General features: G+C 39.1%; 1 protein-coding gene across 1 annotated transcript in view; it reads left to right on the top strand.

The window, feature by feature from the left end:
• FREM2 (FRAS1 related extracellular matrix 2) overlaps positions 1-20,280 on the top strand; it is a 138,534-nt gene that overhangs the window by 44,878 nt on the left and 73,376 nt on the right. The window lies entirely within an intron of this gene.

The following is a 20,280-nucleotide window of genomic DNA, read 5'->3' as shown; positions in this document are numbered from 1 at the left end:
CCTTAATGCTATTATTTCCAAGTTCCTCCAGCTGTAGTGAAGATGCTTGGATAAAGGCTATGAACAACCTCTTCAGCAGACTGGGAACTTGAGAAAAAGCACTGAGAATTTCTGTTCTACTCCATTCCAGTTTTATCATCCCTGCTGAACTGACAGAGGGCAGGAATTAAGAGGGCCTGAAATCTCAGGCTCCAGCACGCTGAGGGTGGTCAGCAGGCTGGAGGAATGCAGCCTTTCTGCATCCTTCTAGAGAGCCAGGGCTTGCACTGTGCCTGTACCAAGACACTGAGCAAGCTGTGCTTTCTATTTATTGGAAAAGAGGAGAGGAAAGAGCAGGTTTGCTGTGAGGGGCAAAGCTGCAAAGAGCTGGGTTGTGGTGGAAGAGGCAGTTTCCCTCTTTGTACACAGGAGTGATACAAGGATTGGGTGCAGGTAGGGAAGACCCTGGTGATGTTTTGAATCAAGCAGCTTTCCGTAAGGTGCAAGTAGGAAGCAGGTGCTGTTAAGCACATACTGGGAGCCAAGATGAAAAGTTAGGGAGTCAGCTGGGAGGGAGGATTGGCTGGACTGTGGAAGGGATGGCTTAATTACATTTAGTGGATGAGGACTTTGATAGAAAAGAAATGTGTAAGTATGCTTTTGCAAAACTGTTAGGTAAGAGAGTTTGACTTGTGTACGTTCAGCAGGCTAGAGAGGGAAGTTAATAAATAAGCAGTCATGGAAACAGGCAACAACAGATATTTTGGAAGGGGCTGAGGTTTGCAGAACAGAGGAAAACAGTACTGAAAAAAGCAAAGCTGGAAAACTGCTACAATAGGGAAATCTTTGCTGGCAATGCATCCCAAAAATAGCTCAGCACACATATATAAGACATATAGTCAAAATATGCATTAGCAGCAGAGGGAAGAGAGAATTTGTCTAGATTTCCTAGAATTTGCCTTACTTTCCTTGCTGTTATAATCTCTTCTTTCTGAGTTTGGATGTATTATGTCCATGAAGTATTCTGGAATGGAGAATGTTCGATTGAGCCTCCCTAGAAGTGGGTCAGAGTCTTTCTGGTTAGCCAGTAGATGTCATCACACGACTGAGCTGCCTCTTCATCCAGAAACAGTGTAGAACCCTTGAATCCTTCACACCTTTGCCAGCTCGTGGCTGGCAGAAAGTGCAGTGCAGCACTTGAGCTCGGCTGAACATGCAGGCTGGCACAGTGATTCAAAGCAGAGGTTACTGTTGCGGGTAAAGTGCCACTTGCAGAGGCACCTTTGCAACAAAGAATTGATTCTTCTTGAGAACTGCTACCTTCAGCACACAAGAACTATTTGAAGGACTGTTTTCAACCGAGAAGGGTAACAGCGATGCCTGTGGGAATTGGGAAATGGTAATGACTACATACTCAGTAGGGGCTCACTTGTGTCGTATAGGGAAGGCATTTCATACTGTACAGCGGCAGAATCCAGCCTGTATATTGCACTTCAGAATGGAAGGGTGTCACCTTCAAAACAATTCAGTGTTAACCTAATTCTATCTGTGCTGAATGACTATAGAAAATTTACTGTTGATCTTACCAGAAGATTTTAAAAAGATCTCTTCCTGCATTTTTATTTTAAAAACTGTTCCCAAGCCCTATAAATCATGGAAAAAAAAAAAAAAAAAAAAGTGTTTTAAGAATGGGACTACACCTATGGGTGATGCTCAGTTGCCTAAATGTACATGTCTAATAACAGTGCAGGTCCCGTAGAACTGTGAGGGAGTTCCTGGCCTGTAGCTACCCCTCCAAAACAGTTCAGGTTTTACATAGCTCCTACATCATGTCTACCAACCTGCTCAAACATCTGGTACCTGTAGGCATCTTAATTGCACTAGATGCCAGTGTTTAGGAACCTGAATCCCAGCAATAAGATTATTTTTGCTTTCTGAACCTGCAAGCATACTGAAGCAATTGGCATGAAATACATGACCTGCCCCATGTATACATGTCAGTAAGTTAACACTGAGGCCCTCTCAGACAATCCTTGCAGAAACAGCTGTAGTGGCTTAAGATATTATTGTCCTTCAGCTGTTCATTACTAAACTTCTGCTACAAACTGCAACCTCACAGAAGAGATAACAGTTTGTCTTCATCTGCTTCAGTATAATGTCATCTGAGTTACCTGAAGTTGCTGATGAAAGGAATTTAAACTAATTGGTCAGTTTGGACTGGAATAGATGATAGGTACTCATAAGAGCTATTTGATTGATTTCCTAGAGGGATGACAGCTTCAAGCAATGAAGCAAAATAAGCAGCCAACATATATTAGCTTCTAATACCATCTCAGCCATTTCTCTAGTAGATGTTTAACTGTAGCATGGCACTGAAAATAACAGTTTAAATAGCTGCAGTGATACAGTTAGTGTCCTTCATATACTCATTCTGGTATTTTACAGTATTGTCTTCCTCCAAGACTAACTGGACACTAAAATCTCTGGTTTGCCATTTGCTCATCTCAGCACTTCCGGCTTTCCCTGTCTGATAAATGTATGTATACTGGAGTGATACTGGAGTGTTACTTAAGTGCCTTGAAACCAAAAACTGTGGAGGCAACATAAAATACTCTACAGTTGGCATCATAGTCTTATAAACCAGGAATACTTGTAATGATTCTTACCAGAGTACACTTGAACTCAGTAACCCCTTGCAGTGCTTTACATGTAGCTGCATCTGCTGTGGAGGTTCCAGCTGGTTGTACTTTGGGTGCAATAGCTAGGGACCTTGCTATGGATACTAAGTCATACTCTCTTGAAGAGTGCGGCAGTGCCCACGAGAGATTCTGGCTCAAGAGAGATACCCCTTTCCATAGCTTCTTGCTTGCCTGGCTAGCAATGTCACCATCTGGGAGGGCAGATGGGATCCACGGCATGGGCACAGACTTTCTCTCCGTGTTGATTTTGTACTCATTTGCTCTGCAGTGCCAGTTATTCCTTTCACAAGAGGGCAAGGACTGAAAGGGCATCCAATCCACAGTAGCGAGATGACCGCTTGTGCACTGCTTTAGCAATCTGAGGCAGTTTCACTGAAAATGGACTAAGACCAGTGTTGCAGTAAGGACAGCTTAGGAAGAGAAAGGAAAGTATCTTGATACCAGAAAAGCATCAACTGCCAATGGGAACTTAGTACAGCATTTGTCAGTACTGCTTGTATAAGTGATGCCATAAAGCAGAAACTTAGAGTAATCCCTTAAAATTGCTTCCCTGTTGCTCTTTCTTCCAGACCTTTTAGGCTACCTGATAGTTACATACAGGTGATAATTCTTTCTCGTATATAAAAAGGAAAATCTTATGTCACAATTACGATGTAATTTTTTATGCAAGGATTTAATTCATATTACCAGAGACCAATCCTGACATCCTTACAGAGGTAAGGATTGGCTTCAGTGCCCAAGTAGACAATTGGGTGAAAGACTGTAGAATTTGGTCCTAAATGTACAGATCTCACCAGCAATCTTCTTTAAAGTGCAACTTACTTCTATTGAAACTGTCACTTTGAGAAATGTGATAAGATTACAAGGTCAGTCATGATAAATACTTAGTTAAATGAAAACATATGCAACACAATAAAGCATTCAGCATAAAGTTTTATTGTCAGTTTGTTCAGTGTATAAAATGGCTTCATGACCATTTTGCAAGAAACACAGCATTTGCACACTGTATTTAGTTTCACTCATCCATCAAATCAAGTCAACTGGTTTCTTTCTTTTCTCTTATTTTATGCCTGCAGTCAGATAAGGAGTACACAGATGCTGCTTGTGATAAAACATGCTATTGTCAATATAAGGCCAGTTAGAATGGAGAACAGACACTGTCCTTTAAGATCAGTTTTCTGGCCTAGGATTAATGCAATAGCCTACTTCTAAATAGGGATGTGTATTTAAAACAAAGTTTTACTTATTACAAGAATTTGAAACCCTATCGAGAGCATTAAATGGATTTACATATGAACAGATGTCCAGCATAGTATTCAGTTGACTTGAAATAAGAATGAAGGAACTGATAAACCCACAGAAATGTATTCCAGAGTAGAATACATAGCAGGAAAACTGTAGATGGCTAATAGAAGCACATGTAGAAATTTGTGGAACCTTATGTTTAAGATCACACTTATTGATAATATACTCTACTGTCAGTATTATTTTACATTCAGATTTTTTGTTTATTGACCATCAAACTTATGTTGACATATTTTTTGTAATATTATTAGATTTATGAAGGTGGCTTGATGGATAAACTGTCATAATTTGCTTAAGATGTGAGCTTGTGAAGATGGCAAAGAAAATGTGTTCTTGATAAAATACAGAGAAGTGCCTTGGGGCAGGGAAGCAGTTCTTTTGGCCGTGTCAGAACATGAGTGATGGTGAAGTTATTTTCTCTGTGTTGGTTCTTACTGCACTTCCCCCACCCCCTTGTTGTTGTATCCAGACACCTTCCAGTAGTGCATGAACTAACATGATTAGCATCTGTCACAAAATGTTTTCTCTCTCATCCCCTCCTGGGGGCTGAACTATGTGTGCAGTGCAACCTAGTACTTTGTTTTTTAATGTATATGCTATGTATTTGACAAAGACAAGTCGAAGGTTTGTACTCTGACTCGATTTGGAAGATCTGTGATGGTTCTTTGTTACTGGAGTGAGTTCATTTCACAAATTCCACCCAATTCCCAAGCAAGCATTTCCTAAGGGCTGAAGGCAGCCTAGTAGAGACAGATGCATCACTGCGAGCAAGAGAGCTGGTAGAAATGAGTAGAACAATGCTTTCTGCAATTACTTTCTGACATGAGCAATGACCTGAAGTATCTTATATAGCTAAGTTACCATCATCAAAACCAAATCTAGGTCAAATATAAGTCCATTTTTCAAAGCTAGTGTCTTAGACATGAAATCTAGATTCAATCCTGACCAAACATTAGAAACTACTTTAGAGTTTGTAGTCGCAGTATAATTTCTTTGGTTAAAGGCACTTGTTCACGACTACTCAGTGCAATATGTGCTTTCACTTCCTTCAGAGATGTCATTTCTCATGCAATGATATCTACAAACAGTGCCTCCTACTACTTGCCCCTAAGACTTCCTTACTTCATCCTTTCAGGCTGATAAATTGTCATCTGTGTTTAGGATGAAGGTTTAAGGCAGATAAGTTGTATGGTGTACTGGAAACCTCTCCCTCCCTCCACTGAAAATAGAAAGAACCTAAGTAACTGACAGCTCTGAATTTGCAGGTCACATACCAGTTTTACATCTCTATGCTGGGTCCACTTTCAAGACTTGCAGCTGTAAGGCATCATTATCTTATGGCCTGCTCAAAGCTAGGCTTTCTGGAGTTTTTGATTTCTAGTCCAGCCAGTTCATTACATTCCCTGATTCCCAGCTCAGCTAACTTCCCCTTTTAAGCAGGCCGTGTTTTCAACTGGTTTCAGAATTTGAAAGTGACTGCTCTATAGTTGAGCTGCTGCAAGCCATGTTAATCAACTGTTTTGGAACCAAACACTTGTTCCATCAGAAGCTTTACTGAAAGATTATGTGTCACTAAGTGACTCAATTTTTACTAACTTTCATTTTGTAATTACAAAAAAAAATATTCAACTGGAAAATTTACAAGAAGCTCGTTTTTGTGTGCCTTTAGTGGGTGCTACTATTTCCTTTTCCTGTGGTTCAAAAAGACTCGAGGGTTCTTCATATCAGTGCCTTTACTTGAGCAACTGAGTTCATGGGTATGATAAGAATTCTGAACTTCACTTGACCCGGTGGTCATTATTCCATGTCCAAAAAATGCACTAGTCTGACAAACTGTACTTGCTGGCCCTTCTTGGCATTAGTTTGTCAAATATTCTTTAGATTAATATAGTGCTGGCTTAGAGAGCAATTTGAAGATTTCTTTGTCAGGCAATATAAAGAGCAATATTAGTTCTAGAAGGAGGCTCTCTTTTATTCCATTGAAGATACAGAGATTGTGCACAATTGTTCCTATTGTTCCTGATATCATTCTTCTCTGTCAAACTTGACCACAAATTGGAGGAGGGGAGGGAAGTAAACTTCATTTTTTTAATGACTATTAAGAACCTATCGTAAGAGACAATAATTTCATTAGACCTTACTATATCTTATTCTTTTGAGTTCCTCTAAAACTTGAGAATGAAAGTTCCTCTAAAATTTGAGAGTTAAAGCTAGCTTAGCAACATGGTCTTCATGAACCTGCAGAACAGATAATTCCTCATCATTTCCAACCTTATTTGTTCAGTCGTCTTCAGTTCTGCAGTTTCCGGAAGAATTAATCAGGTTTTGCTTTGAAACTGCGTATCTTTTGTTGGGAATGTGATACAAGTGAATACTACATTTCATAAGAAAAAAAGCCCTAACAAAACTTAGAGTCTTGTCTTTACATTTCTGAATTTTGCATTGGTCTTCATTTTTTGCTGTAACCAAAATGTGATATACCTCTTTTAATTTATTGTATCTTCAGCAGATATGTTTTATCAAGAAAATCCAAAATACGTGGAAACAGGTGATTCTAAAATGCCCAAATAACCAGAAATAGACAAAAGAAGAGTATTCAGAAATACAAATAGTCAGAGCTACCTGATTTTAGCCTTGGATCATTTGTAATATTTGTTCTCTAGTCTTTCCCACTTAGTCGTATTTAATATGAATGCAAGGATGTCACAGCAAGGCTTTTGCAAAGATGGCATCTCTTGTTAGGCTTGAAGCTATTAGTCGTATAACTACTCTAACTAGAAGAAACCAATCCACTTTTGCCGGATAGAACAGGCCGTTAGATATGTTGCTTTTTATGCCTAGAAATGTGCTGCTTGATTCAATTAAATCTAATTAGTTCTCTTAGGTCTAATAAAAATACTGCTATTCACTATTCTTGCCTTGCTTAAATATTAAGACCTGTGCAGATACAGCAACTTTGTCACAGTGTAAGTTGTAGCAAAATAATTTTTGCTGCTTAATTAATATTACTTGAGTATGATTTAGCATAAAAAGGAAGCCTAAAAAAATTACAGAAAGAAATTTGGCTCTATTCTAGAGGAAATTAGTCTGTACATTAAACAATATAATCTAGATAAAAATTGGGGGGATGAATGGAGGCTATGTTTTTGGCAAAACGATTTGACATTTGCTGGTATAGTAAGATCAGCTTATTAGATTCCATATGAAAGGCTTGCAGATTAAAAACTCATTTTTAAAATAGAATATCTTTCCACATTTTCATCCATGTTATTTATCTGTTAACAGCTATAAATCTGTTAAAGGTATAGTAGCTAGAGTGCTAATGAATTTATTTGTAATTTTATCTCCCTCAGGTTCTATGTTAAGTTTCAGTCATCTAGCTCATTTCCATATGAAGTAAAAATTATATGTTAAATACTGTGCAGCCTGCAGAGTGTTTTCTTCACAGCTATTTAACTAAAGTGAAACACTTTTGTATTCTACAATATCATTTTGTCCTTTACATTGAGAAACAGTTTGGTGTCTAAATTTCCATGTCATGATAATAAGATTAATTTAAAGGAATACTCTGATTAAACAATGCAAAAATTTTGTATCAACTACTAAACTCCTTTACAAAAGCTTTACTGTACTATGCTAATCTTATACAATATATAATATAGGCTACACTGTACTGTGCTAACCTTATACAAACAATATAGTATAAGAAACTAAAATGTATATCGTATTGTTTTATGATTTGTGAAGTATTAGAATATTTTATAGTGCTTAAAATATTTTACACCTGTGTTCAAACTTCTTTGTATTAACATCAGCTATATTGCTTATAGTAAAAAGAAAAAAAAGCCTGACATCTCGGGTTTTAAGCCTATAATGTGACTGCTGTACATAAACCTTGAATTTAGCTATCTGTGTGGAATTTTATGAATAAAAAGAAATAGACCATATGAATATGAAGAGTTAGGTTGTCCTGTTCCATTCATTCAGTGATTCAGCTGTAGTTACCAGGGCAAAACTGATCCTTATATGCTGTACTGTAGTTGATGTTGGTTACTGCATCATCCAAAGTTGGATTCATTTTCCTGAACTGTGGACACCTAAAAGCCATTTAGTCATTTAGTCTAAATGGTCAGTACATGCTAAGGTAAGATTCTAAGATGAGACAAACATGATGAATTGTTCTCTATTCTCTTGTTCTCATTAAAGATTATAAAATGAACTTAGTTTTCAAATTCTTAGATGGCTAAAAGTAAATGATATGCCCCCCACAATTATGAAAATTTTGCCCTCAATGTTATGATTAGCTTAGAGTCACGTTATTTATTCCAGCAGCAGCACAAATGATGGCATGGTAAGGCTTGAATAACTAGTGTCCTTTAGCATCGCATCCAAGAAATCACTCCTGCTAAGTTTCTAAGAGGGTAAATATGTCTATGTTAGCATTTTAGATCAAATAAGGAGTATACCTTTTGATGGAAATCTCCTAATTGTCTCTACTTCCACACTTCAGTTAACATTGCAGAGTGATATTTGAACACACAAATTTAATGCCTTTCAGAGGTACGAAGCCAAGAGATACCCTACAGGAGCACATCTAACCTGCAACTGCTAATGCATGCTCAGTGTCTGCAACCAGATCAGAGCCAGACCAGAATGAATTTCCCTGGAACTGGAATGAATCTCCATCTTGGGGTGTCAGCATCAATTGCTTTGTTTCCCAAATCCATTTCTCTTTCAGCCCATCACTTCATAGAGTTACAGAACAGCTGAGGTTGGATAACACCTCTGGAGATCATCTAGTCCAACCTCCCCTGCCCAGAGCAGGGCCGATTAGAGCAAGTTATTCAGCTTTTGAATATCCCCAAGGCTGGAGACTCCACAACCTATCTGGGCAACCTGTTCCTGTGTTCAACCACCCTTACACTCAAAAAATGTTTTCTTAAATTTAAATAGTGTTTCAATTGTGTATCAATTTGTGCCCATAGCACCTTGTCCTGCCACTGGGCACCCCCAAGAAGAGTTTGGCTCTGTCTTTACTCTCTGCCCTATCAGGACTTTATACACACTGATAAGATCTGCCCTGCATCTTATTTTCGCCAGGATAAACAATTGCAGTTCTCTTAGCCTCTCCTCATATGAGAGATGCTGCAATCATTTTTGTGGTCCTTGCTGGACTCGCTTCAGGATGTCCATTTCTCTCTTGTACTGGGGAGCCCAGAGCTGGATGCAGCAGTCAACTGTAGTCTCATCAGTGCTGTGCAGAGGGAAAGGATCGCTTTTCTTGACCTACTGGCAGTGTTTTCCTACGTACATTAAATAATTTAGATGAAGATTACATGCTGAGCAGGAAAGCTGCAGCCATATTACTTAATACTGTTAATCTCTGAAAGCATGTAATGTCATCACAACCAGGACTATCCTGACTTCATCTTACCTTTAGGTTAACATTCATGTTATTGATGCTGATCTTCAAGCTGTAATTTGCTTACAATTTTGTACTGAGGTCCTACCTACTGCAAAACCAGCCAGCTTCCCTGAAGCCTTTTCACATTTGAAATTGATAAATATTATATTAATTATATGAGACTAGAAGTTCTGGGTGGGTGGAAGCAAGATTCTTTCATTCTGTCTCCATCATTGTTCTGGAGAAGTCTGAAATTCCAACATTTTTTAGTCCAGTCACTAGGCTGTTGTATAAAGTCCACATGTCTGGTCTGACATTTACCAGAAACAAATAGAAAATCCTCGTTTAAAGTAGAGTGGAAATGGACTGGAGTCTTCTCAGAATGGTTGGCCTTGTTAGCTAGTTATATTATGTGTTTAAGACTTGTATTTTTAAAAAAACTGAATGGGATTGCTTGCATTTTACAGTACGAACTAACTCATTTTAGTTTGTGTGAAAGAAATCAAAAAGCTAAAAATGCCGGTATGAAGTCATTAGCCAGATTTAATAAAAATGAATCTGTAATTAGCTAATGTATACATTGATAAATATCTGATAAAGTTCTTGCAACTAGAACAACTAGTAAGATGGCTTGATAAAATAATAAAGTCTGTGAGCTAGATGTTGATTATTTTACTTCTTATTGTGAGGCACTGAAGCATCATGATGAGGCCCTAAATCTCGTACATGCATAAATCTCCTTCAGTTTTTATTGCCCTTTTTTATTTTTTTTTCATTCACAGACCTATTTTCCTATGTGTCTGGAATGATTACCATCATGTTTTGTGTGCAGATTGTACATGTTTTACAGATGGTTTTTTATGTGCCCCTACTGTTACTGTGTAAGCAGGAAGCAAGCCTTGCTTTATTGTAGGCTCAGATTAGTGTAAAAAACAGTGAAATTGAGTCAGATCTGAGATTGTTTCCATACCCTCTGTGACCTTTCTGCAAGAGAATATGGTGATTCTCTTGCATGCACTGTCATGTACTATTAAAACATCACTGCATTTAAAATGAACTTGAACAAACATGAAATGCTGAGATAGTTTAATTGGTGCCAGAGGTTAATGTGAAGTTTATATTGTGTGTGTGTGTGTTAGTTGCATTTACTGTAACAAGACCAAGAGGAACAAAGACAACTAAAGAACACGTACAGATTCTTTCTTACTCACATGGAGAATGCAGCTTCTTCACTACTTTTGTCCTAGTATGTCACATTACTGTGTTTATTCTCTAGGACATAAAAAAACAATGAAAGAATTTTCCAGCAAATATCTGTTATTGGCTCAGCCATTCCCATACTAACCTAATGAATAGATTTGATACCAGTTAGAGTACTATCCCAAAGTCACTCATGTGTTTTCAGAGTTAGTGTGTATTTAAGGGGCACTTATTTGAAGCGTTACAGAAGAAAGCAACTAAAATACAATACTGGTTTTCATATGAGCTCCACATTCTTCATCTTTCATTCTTTATGGAAGCTGAAGATGCTGAATGGTTTAGTAAATGGTATACAATTATGAACACATTCAGCAATGGCTCCTTTAACATATTTCACAAGCTGATGGGATCTGCAAAAACAAAATATACTTTTTTTTGTATATTTGTATATAATACAAATAATACGTATTTTGTATATCCTAATGCTTATCTGGATTTTGGTACTTAGCAGATTGCTTTCAGTTACACACTATTAGTCAAAAAGTTTTTTTTGTTTTTGGTCTTCTGCAGAGAAACTGAAACTGGACTTCTACTCCTTTCTCTTCATGTTTTAATCTTGCACACATTGTAGACTTCATTCTTGTGGGTAGTATATAAGTGGGTGTTATGCATTTGTGTGGTACACATAAGTGTGGGATGTGTATGTAAAACATAAAGTTGAAAGGAATAAATTTTTAATGGGTTATATTTTGCTGGGAAGAGTTTTTTTTTTCTGTTAGGACATCAAATCCTCATTTTCTGAAATGTGTTCTTATCTATAAAGTGGGTGGCTGGTGGGTTAAGGCAAGTGGATGCATGGTGATGCCTCAAAAATGAGGAAAAGGAGCAAGCTGCAACATTTCAGAAAGCTCTGTCCTTCAGTCACATTACTGTCCTGGTGAATGGGCCTGATGGAAGGAAACCTTAATGAAAACTTGGGTATCCATAGGCTTTTTGTTTTTCTTGAGAAATATTGTAAGGCTGGAAGCTTTGTGATCTCTCTGATTGGTTGCTACAACAACTCTGGACTTATATCAATAATCATTTTCATGTTAAAAGTGATACTGTTTGTGTCAGCACCAAGGTGTGTTTCTTGGTTACACTCTGCATTAAGTAGAAGACCATTGGATAAAGTTTTTTCTCAGTGGAATTAGTATGGAAAACACATTTTTAGGAAAAATGACCAGATTTGCACTTTTGCACACTGATTTGTACCAGCAAAAATGACTGCATAAGAGTTATTTTCAGTACCGAGAGATGGCATTGATGCCAGCTGCAGTGTTCTGCTTTCATAGGCAGTGCTTAGCTTATGGTTATTGAAGGTATACATGAACTTATGTTTCAAGGCTGCAGTTTAACTGCCAGTTTAAGCCAGTCTGAGACTGACACCAAAATGGATAGTATTTCTTTTGCATTTCCACTCTCAGTGATACATTCCTATGTTTTGTTTCAAGCTACCTGTTAGACACAGGCAAACTACCAGACATTCACCTCACAGTTATGTAGCCAGGACATAGAGCTTGCAAATCTCATTTCTAGCAGTAGAGCCATCTCTCGTGTAGCGTGAAATTTAGTCTTCAATCTTCCTCTCCTCATCCCAGAAAAAAAGAAGGTTTAAATGTAACGCATATGAGTTTGTGCTACATTGAAGATGCCCGAAGTTAGATATCTAAATGCAGGTATCTGAATGTGTCTGATGTCTGTGGTCACATGAAGATCTAGATAATACGGTCAATGGAAATTATAGGACTCTTCAGCTGATGAAATGTAGGTGTCCAGTTTAAGATGAGCTGAATACTTCTCTGGACAGCATTGGTTAGGATTCTGTTGTCTCAGCATAGGCATTGAGCACATTTTGATGCGCTCTGGGCAATCTGCCTGACCTCTATCTGCCCCTGCAGGAGGACATGGATTTCCTGTCAATCCTGTCATGTCTGCCAGACCTCTGCAGATGACCCAGATACCTGAAAGCACCTTAACTGGCTCTGAGTAGCTATCTTCAGGCAAAAGAATTCCAATCCATTGACTAGACCTTCACTGACTATAGTGGATGCTTAGGATGACTATTTTGGATACTGATAGCTACAGTGTCTAAAGTTAGGTGAAAGGAATCCCAACAAATGCTTCTCATAAAAACCCTGTAAAACATAACATGGGTGTAATTCAAAGCAGTAATGTCACATAGAGAGTCCGAGAGAGAAAGTGGGAGAAAATGCTGCTGGCAAGAACAGACAAGGAGCTGCAGTTATTAGAAGCTGTCGATCTACAAACTAGACCACTTGTAAATGGGCAATGATTTTGGCTGTGGTTACAATTATGAGCTACTTCTACTTGCCTAGCAAAGGCCTGTGCTGTGATATACAAGGCTTGTAATCCTAGCAAAGAGTTGCATGAGTATGCATGTTTACAGGAGAAAAAGGAATGCCATGGGCACCCAAGAGGATATTCTGCTTGTAGTGAAATTTGTGTAAAGAAACACTTTTTTTTTGCCAGAATATTGCCATCCAAAATCTTTTTTTTATTGAGATGTTTCTAGCAAGGATTGTGTCAAGCTGTGTGGAACGAGCAAGGGCTTAGTACTTTTCAGCCTGAAGGCTTAAGAGTTTCCACGTGAAAATCTGAATAACGGAAGATGACAGCTCAGTGTGTTACACCAACCTAAACTGCATTACTGAAGGCAGGAGAGATTGTCTGACATTAATGTATTGGGAAGGGAGCAGTATAAATTTTTCACCCAAGAACACAGTACCGAAGCTGATTAACTTGCAGAAGGGAAAATAGTAATTGTGTGTTTTGGGAAACTGTATGAGTTTCTCTGTGGAGTGTGGGAGCCTGCAGCAGTCTTAGGTAAGAATCACCAGGGTCTTGGAAACACACATTGATTCCAGACTAGTGAGAGGCAGATAGAAAGGAACCTTATAGTACATGGGACATGACTTAGCATGTATGTAGTTTACTTCACTTTGTACCATAAGATGAAATATTATCCATAATATTATTATGAGCACAACTAACAGAGGCAGCGAACAGACGCAGCAGTTTGCACAGAAGGGCACAAGAAGGTACCTTCATTTCCAATCTGAGTAGAGTACACTTCCTCAGATATGGTCATGACATGCTGCAGAGCTCATTCTCTAGTAGCTTTGAAGTTGCTGCATCAGCTGTGTCAGAGGCTTCGACCCAGACATCTGACAGCAGATGCAGCTCCACAGGTCTCAGGCTTCTGAGAGTGCTTGTAGCCTCTTCATGAGACCTGGGCTGACAATCAGCTCTCTTGCAGAGGGTGTGCTGTTGTTGAAGAGTTGTGTCATCAGGTAAAGGAGTTACAGAAGGAAGTCAGTAGGCTGCATGGCATCAGAGAAGATGTGCAAGAGAGAAATAGGGTATTCTTGGAGACCGTACAGCTTTAGGAGTCCAGCTTCACAGTAGTCAAGTTGCCAGAGGACTCTGTGCTGTGTGAAGTGGTGCAGTATAACACTGTAGAACATGACTGGAAATTGGTCACCTCTTGTAGGAGAAAGGCTCTTACACCTCCTGAAGACTTAAAATTGATGAACAGGTTTAGTGCCCTCCAGGCTGAGGAGGAGCTGGGCATGGCCTCAAGGGAAGCAACTGGGCCATGCGGGAACACCTGGAAGAAGCTGCAAGTGATTGCTGTAGGTGACTGTGCTGCAGAGGATGGAGCACCTATCTGCTGACTTGACCTCTTGTCTAGAGAGGTTTGTTGCCTGTCAGGGGCTCAAATACAAGATGTCATGGAAAGACGGCCAAGGCTTGTCCACGGGTTGGACTATTACCCTGTGCTGCTCTTCCAATGGGGCACTAATGATGCCAAAGGCAAATTGGAAACCATCGATCAGGATTTCAGAGTTCTAGGGATGGTAGTCAAGAGTCTGGAGCCCAGATCATTTTCTCCTCAATCCTGCCAGTGAGGGAGAAGGATGGGAAGAGGAGTAGGCAGATTTTCCAAATTAACAACTGGCTGCACTGCTGGTGCTGGCAACAGGGTTTGATTTCTATAACCATGGGACCCTGTTTGAAGATCAACAGCTGATGGGGACAGATAGGATCCACTGCACTCAACATGGCATATATGTCCTTGCCAACAGATTGGCCAGCCTGGTAAGGAGAGCTTTAAATTAGGAAAGATGAGGGAAGAGAAGAGTTATAGAGAGCGAGTAGTCAGTAAAACATGACTGAAGTCAGGATACCCCCAACAGGTGCGTGCAACACAGCTAGGCATAAAATGTCCATGAGGTTCCTGCAGAGTATTCATGACAACTTTTTGACACAGGTGGTGGAGGAGAGGTGTGCTGCTGGACATTGTACTAACAAACAAAGAAGGACTGATTGGAGATGTGAAGGCTGGGGCAACCTTGGCTGTGGTGACCATTAGATGATAAAGTTCAGGATCCTGCATGGAGGAAGCAGGGCAATAAGTAGGATCACAGTCTTGGACTTTAGGACAGCAAATGTTGGCCTCTTCAGGGAACTGCCTAGAGGAATCCCATGGGGTAAGGCCCTAGAAGGCCCTAAAAGGAAGGGGTGGTCCAAGAGAACTGGTTAATATTCAAGCATCACTTCCTCCAAGCTCAAGAGTGCAGCATCCCTATGAGTAAGAAGTCCAGCAAATGGGGTAGGAAGCCTGCATGGATTAGCAAGGAGCTCCTGTAAACTTAAAACAGAAGAAGAAAGTATACAGAGTGTGGAAAAAGGGACAGGCCATTTGGGAGAAATATAGGAACACTGTCAGACTATGCAGGGATGCAATGAGGAAGGCTAAGGCCCATTTGGAATTAAATCTGGCAATGGATGTTAAGGACAACAAGAAGGGCTTCCTCAAATACATCTGTGGCAGTAAATCCCTTAACACTGCCACACCCATACAAACTTACAAATCTTTTTTTTTAATGTTCACATTAATGTTCACAATCAGGATTTATTTTTCATATTACAGAAAAATAAAATCTTTATTCAGACCTAGAAGAACTTATGTAATGGGCTGAAGATTAATTTTCTTTGGCAGTCTGAAATAAATCAATAACATGCATAATCACAAAATCACAGAATGTTTGAAATTGGAAAGGACCTCTGGAGATCATCAAGTCCAACTCCCCGTGCTCAAGCAGAGTCACCTATGGCACATTAGACAGGATCACATCCAGACAGGTTTTGAGTATCTCCAGAGAAGAAGACTCCACAGCCTCTATGGGAAACTTGTTCCAGGTCACGCTCACAGGAAATAAGTTCTTCCTCATATTCAGGTGGAACTTCCTGTGGTTCAGTTTGTGCCGGTTGCCTTCTGTCCTGTCGCTGGGCACCACTGAAGAGAGTCTAGTCTCATCCTCTTGACACCCCCTCTTAAGGTATTTGTGTGCATTGATAAGATCCCTTCTTAGTCTTCTCTTCTCCAGACTAAAGAGACCCAGTTCTCACAGCCATTCCTCTTTGGGGAGATGGCTCCAGTCCTCTAGCCATCCTCATAGCCCTGTGCTGGACTTTCTCCAATAATTCCATGTCTCTCTCGTCCCGGGGAGCCCAGAACTGGACACAGGACTCGAGATGAGGCCTCACCAAGGCTGAGGAAAGGAGCAGGATCACCTCCCTCCACCTGCTGGCAACACTCTTCCTAAGGCACCCCAGGATACCATTGGCCTTCTTGGCCACACGGGCACATTGCTGGCTCATGGTCAACTTATCATCCACCAGCACTCCCAGGTCCTTCTCTGCAGAGCTGCTCTCCACAAGGTCAGCCCCTAGCTTCTACTGGTGCCTGGGGTTATTTCTCCGTAGGTGCAGGACCCTGCACTTGCCCTTGTTGAACCTCAGGAGGTTCCTCTCTGCCCAACTCTCCAGCCTGTCCAGGTCTCTCTGAATGGCAGCACAGCCCTCTGGTGTATCAGCCCCTCCTCCCAACTTGGTATCATCAGCAAACTTGCTGAGGAGGCACTCTGTCCCCTCATCCAGGTCATTGATGAAGAAGTTGAACAGGATGGGACCCAGTGCTGAGCCCTGGGGGACGCCACTAGCCACAGGCCTCCAACTAGACTCCACGCCACAGATGATGACCCTATGAGCTCTGTCTTTCAGCCAGTTCTCAGTCCACCTCACCGTTCACTCATCTAACCCACACTTCCTGAACTTCTCTAGGAGGATGTTATGGGAGACAGTGTCAAAAGCCTTGTTGAAGTCAAGGTAGACAACGTCCACTGCTCTTCTCTCATCTACCTAGCCAGTCATATTCACATCCATCATTTGTGTATACCAGGTGTGAAGTTCTTTAGCATTAATAATATTTTTGCTGTTGCACAGAAGTGTGATTTGAAACATCCGTGTTAACATTGACAGTCATATTGCATTGTTTATTGATAATTGCCTTTTACACTGCCTGTCAGGTAGGTTCAAACCACAGAAGTGAAAGCTGAACTTGAGTTCACTGTTGGTGCTAGAAATAGAGTATGCTGAAATCCTAAGCATGGAGGGAATTGTAGAAATTATATTCACTAAAAACATAAATGTTTATAATTTTTCATCTTCTGTTAATAATAATATTCTGGAAAAGATTAAAGCATGTAAATATTAGGTTTACTACAGTCAGAAGATTTATACCATGTTGGGTATGTCTCTGAAAAGCGTTTTAAATACTTTAAGCTGTTTGCTTGACATATCATTTAGCTTTCTAGGAAGATAATCAAAGTTTTCACATACTGTTCTCTTATTGACCCCAATACTGTACATTGCTTGACAGTAAATGATGTAAACTTTTTCAGTTTTTACCTTCTGCAATGACACAAATAAAACTTCCCTAAACAGTTAACCTCTGAGATCAAATTCTGCAGCAGGCTGAAGGAAACTCTAGCAAATCCCCTCACAGGATGCCTCCCACTACCTCTCCCTCATGTTGTGTATTTATTAGTGTTGGTTTTGTGGAGAGAGACATTGAGCATTTGGTCATGGCTTTTAGAGTTACGAGAAGGCACATGATATTTTTTCTATGGTGAGAAGTTTGATCATTTTCCCACTTCAAATTCAGTATATTTAATGAACTAATGAAGTCTAGTCTGCTGCTAGACTTCAAATTTCATAAGAAAGTGTTTCACTGAGTCTCATTTTATGAGAGGAGGTGACAAAAAATGTTACCAATACTTGGAGCTATAAAACTGAGTAATTCCTATTTTTAAGTTTATGCTCATAGATTATGCTTTTTCATGAATGTATGATGCTTATCTAAAATAAATATCCTCTGTTATTTAATTATACTGTTTGGGAGAATTTGATAACAGCGTGGTTTTTAATTTTTATATTTGATTTAAAAAATAACTCAAATTTCTATATATACTTTATAGAATACCTTTGGATAATACTATGTTAAAAACAGCATTAAAATGTGTTCTCTTTCATCTAGCTAACCAATCAGACTTAGTTTTCTTTCCATCACCATGTGAGTCTGTCTTGTTTCTTTACAAAATTTCCACAAGACACTTGGTTAATTATCGCTTTACAGGTGGTGAGATTATAGGGTTCACAGGGGTAGAAGTTCACGTAAAGTTTTGCACTATTTATATTAATATCTGTTCTAAATTTTGCAAACGGTGGGTTTACTAGAACATTAAGTGAAGGAATATATTCTATGATGAAACTTGGTCTAGATAATGTAGATCAGGCAAAAGTGTATTTGTTACTTTTTTTTTTTTTTTTTTTTTTTTTTTTTTTTTTTTTGATACCAGGCTCATATAGGAAACCATTATTTTATTTCCTGTTCAAACTTATTCTGTTTTTTCAAATGGTTTTCTTTTCTCTCCTAACATTCCTTTCTTATATCACATTTTATTGTGATTTACTGCTCCATAGGTGGATTTTCTTGCATCCTGTTGAAAGCTACTGAGAAGGCTGGATTTTAAATCAAACCCAAATCAGTTGTGTCAGATTGACACTAAGACAGTTGAAATTATGGAGCAAAGTGAAATTAAGATTCAATTTGGTAATATGTGAGATATTAAAAAAAGTATATGGAGAGGAAATATTAGAACTGTAATTATGGTACAGTATTTGCACAAAAGAGATGAATGGTCTTAGAGTCCTTTTCTGCTAAGGATTACCTTGCAGGGCAGTTGTTTTATTTTGGAAAATGGCAGGTAGGACCATCTGTGAGAAGAAAATATTTTCAAAGTGGTATGTCCTTTTAAGGAAACAGAGCAGAGAGAACATATACTTTAGCATTTGGAACGAACAAACAGGTGCAGTGATTTTCTTCTGCTAAAATGAAGTCAGTCTTCCTGCTTTCCAGATGCTGGACATTAAATAGTTTCCTAATTAGAAAAGTCAGTTTCGGAAATGATGAAAGATGATTGATATGCCAACAGTAGTGTTAGTGATATCTCTTTAGTTCTTTTGTCCTTGATTTTGGTTTCACCATAGCTTCTTTTCACCATATCATTCAGCATGAAGGAGTGCATAAATGGCAGTATTGCAAGATATAAGGACTTCCCTGTCAATGTATTCTAGTCTACTTGCATAAAGACTTGCTCATACTAAATCTGACTTCATTTGTACAGAATACTGTCCTCTGGACATTCTAATTCTAGGCTTTTTCACGCGCAAAGCTTTTACAGTCAGTTGTATCAGTCCTCAGAAAGTGGAAAGTTGATGTTACAAAGCCAGTCTTGCTCAGTTCTGTATGATTTGAAAAGAGACCACGTTTACTTTAAAGATGAAATATAGCATACCTATTAATGGATATGTTCAAACTTTTATGTGTTTTTCTGGATTATTACCAGAATTATAAATATCTCTGTAAGTAATACCTACATGTAGTGCAAATCAGTAATCAGTATGTGGGGTTTCCATGTACTTACGCATAACATTTTTTTTATTCAGAACACGTGGCATATTTGATAAGGGAGCAAAAGATTAACCTAAAAGGCTATGATTTTCCCATGTAATACACTGTGTGATTCTCATTATCCAGCAATTTTTGAGTACCAGTCAGTGTTCTGAGATATCTTAGGAAGAAAAGATCAATCATAGTCCAAATGAGACTTTTCACAGCAGTGGAATGAGGTTTTCCATCATGTTCTCTGATACCTTTAAACAGCTGCTGTTCTGTTTATCAAAAAGTGATGCAGAGAAAGTGGAGTTCTGTGAGGATGCTTCCTAGTGTGAAAACTGGATGTAAATTTGTCTGACAAATCTTTCTGGGACCTTTGCTTGTCTCTACCTGTTGAGCAGTGTTAAATGAAAACTTTGAAATAAATGGAAGACTTGGCCAATATATCCATGTAGGCAATAACTGAATTTACCACAAGGAGGCCATGTGGTTACAGACCAGAGAGAAAGTACTTTTTACAACCACAGATGGGTAGGAAGGAGAAGAATTTATCCATCAACCTGTAAAGTACACTGTGGAAAAACACTGAGACAATCCAAGATAAAAACTGCCCAACTCATTTGTTTCTCGCTAACCAAAATAAAACTTTTCCATGTATAGAGCAGCACAATCCCTTACTGAGTTGCTCAAGGTAGATCTTAATCAACTTGCTCGAGAATCAGCAACCAGCAAGGCTAGGTAGGGCTAGCAGCCTGCTGGACTGCAACAGCTTTGATTCTGGCAGGACCTGAGTTTTGTGGCATTATGCTTTGTGCCATGTAGGCATA

This window comes from Rhea pennata, chromosome 1 (genome assembly GCF_028389875.1).
Source record: "Rhea pennata isolate bPtePen1 chromosome 1, bPtePen1.pri, whole genome shotgun sequence".
NCBI lineage: Eukaryota > Metazoa > Chordata > Aves > Rheiformes > Rheidae > Rhea > Rhea pennata.
This window is presented reverse-complemented; position numbering and strand designations above follow the sequence as displayed.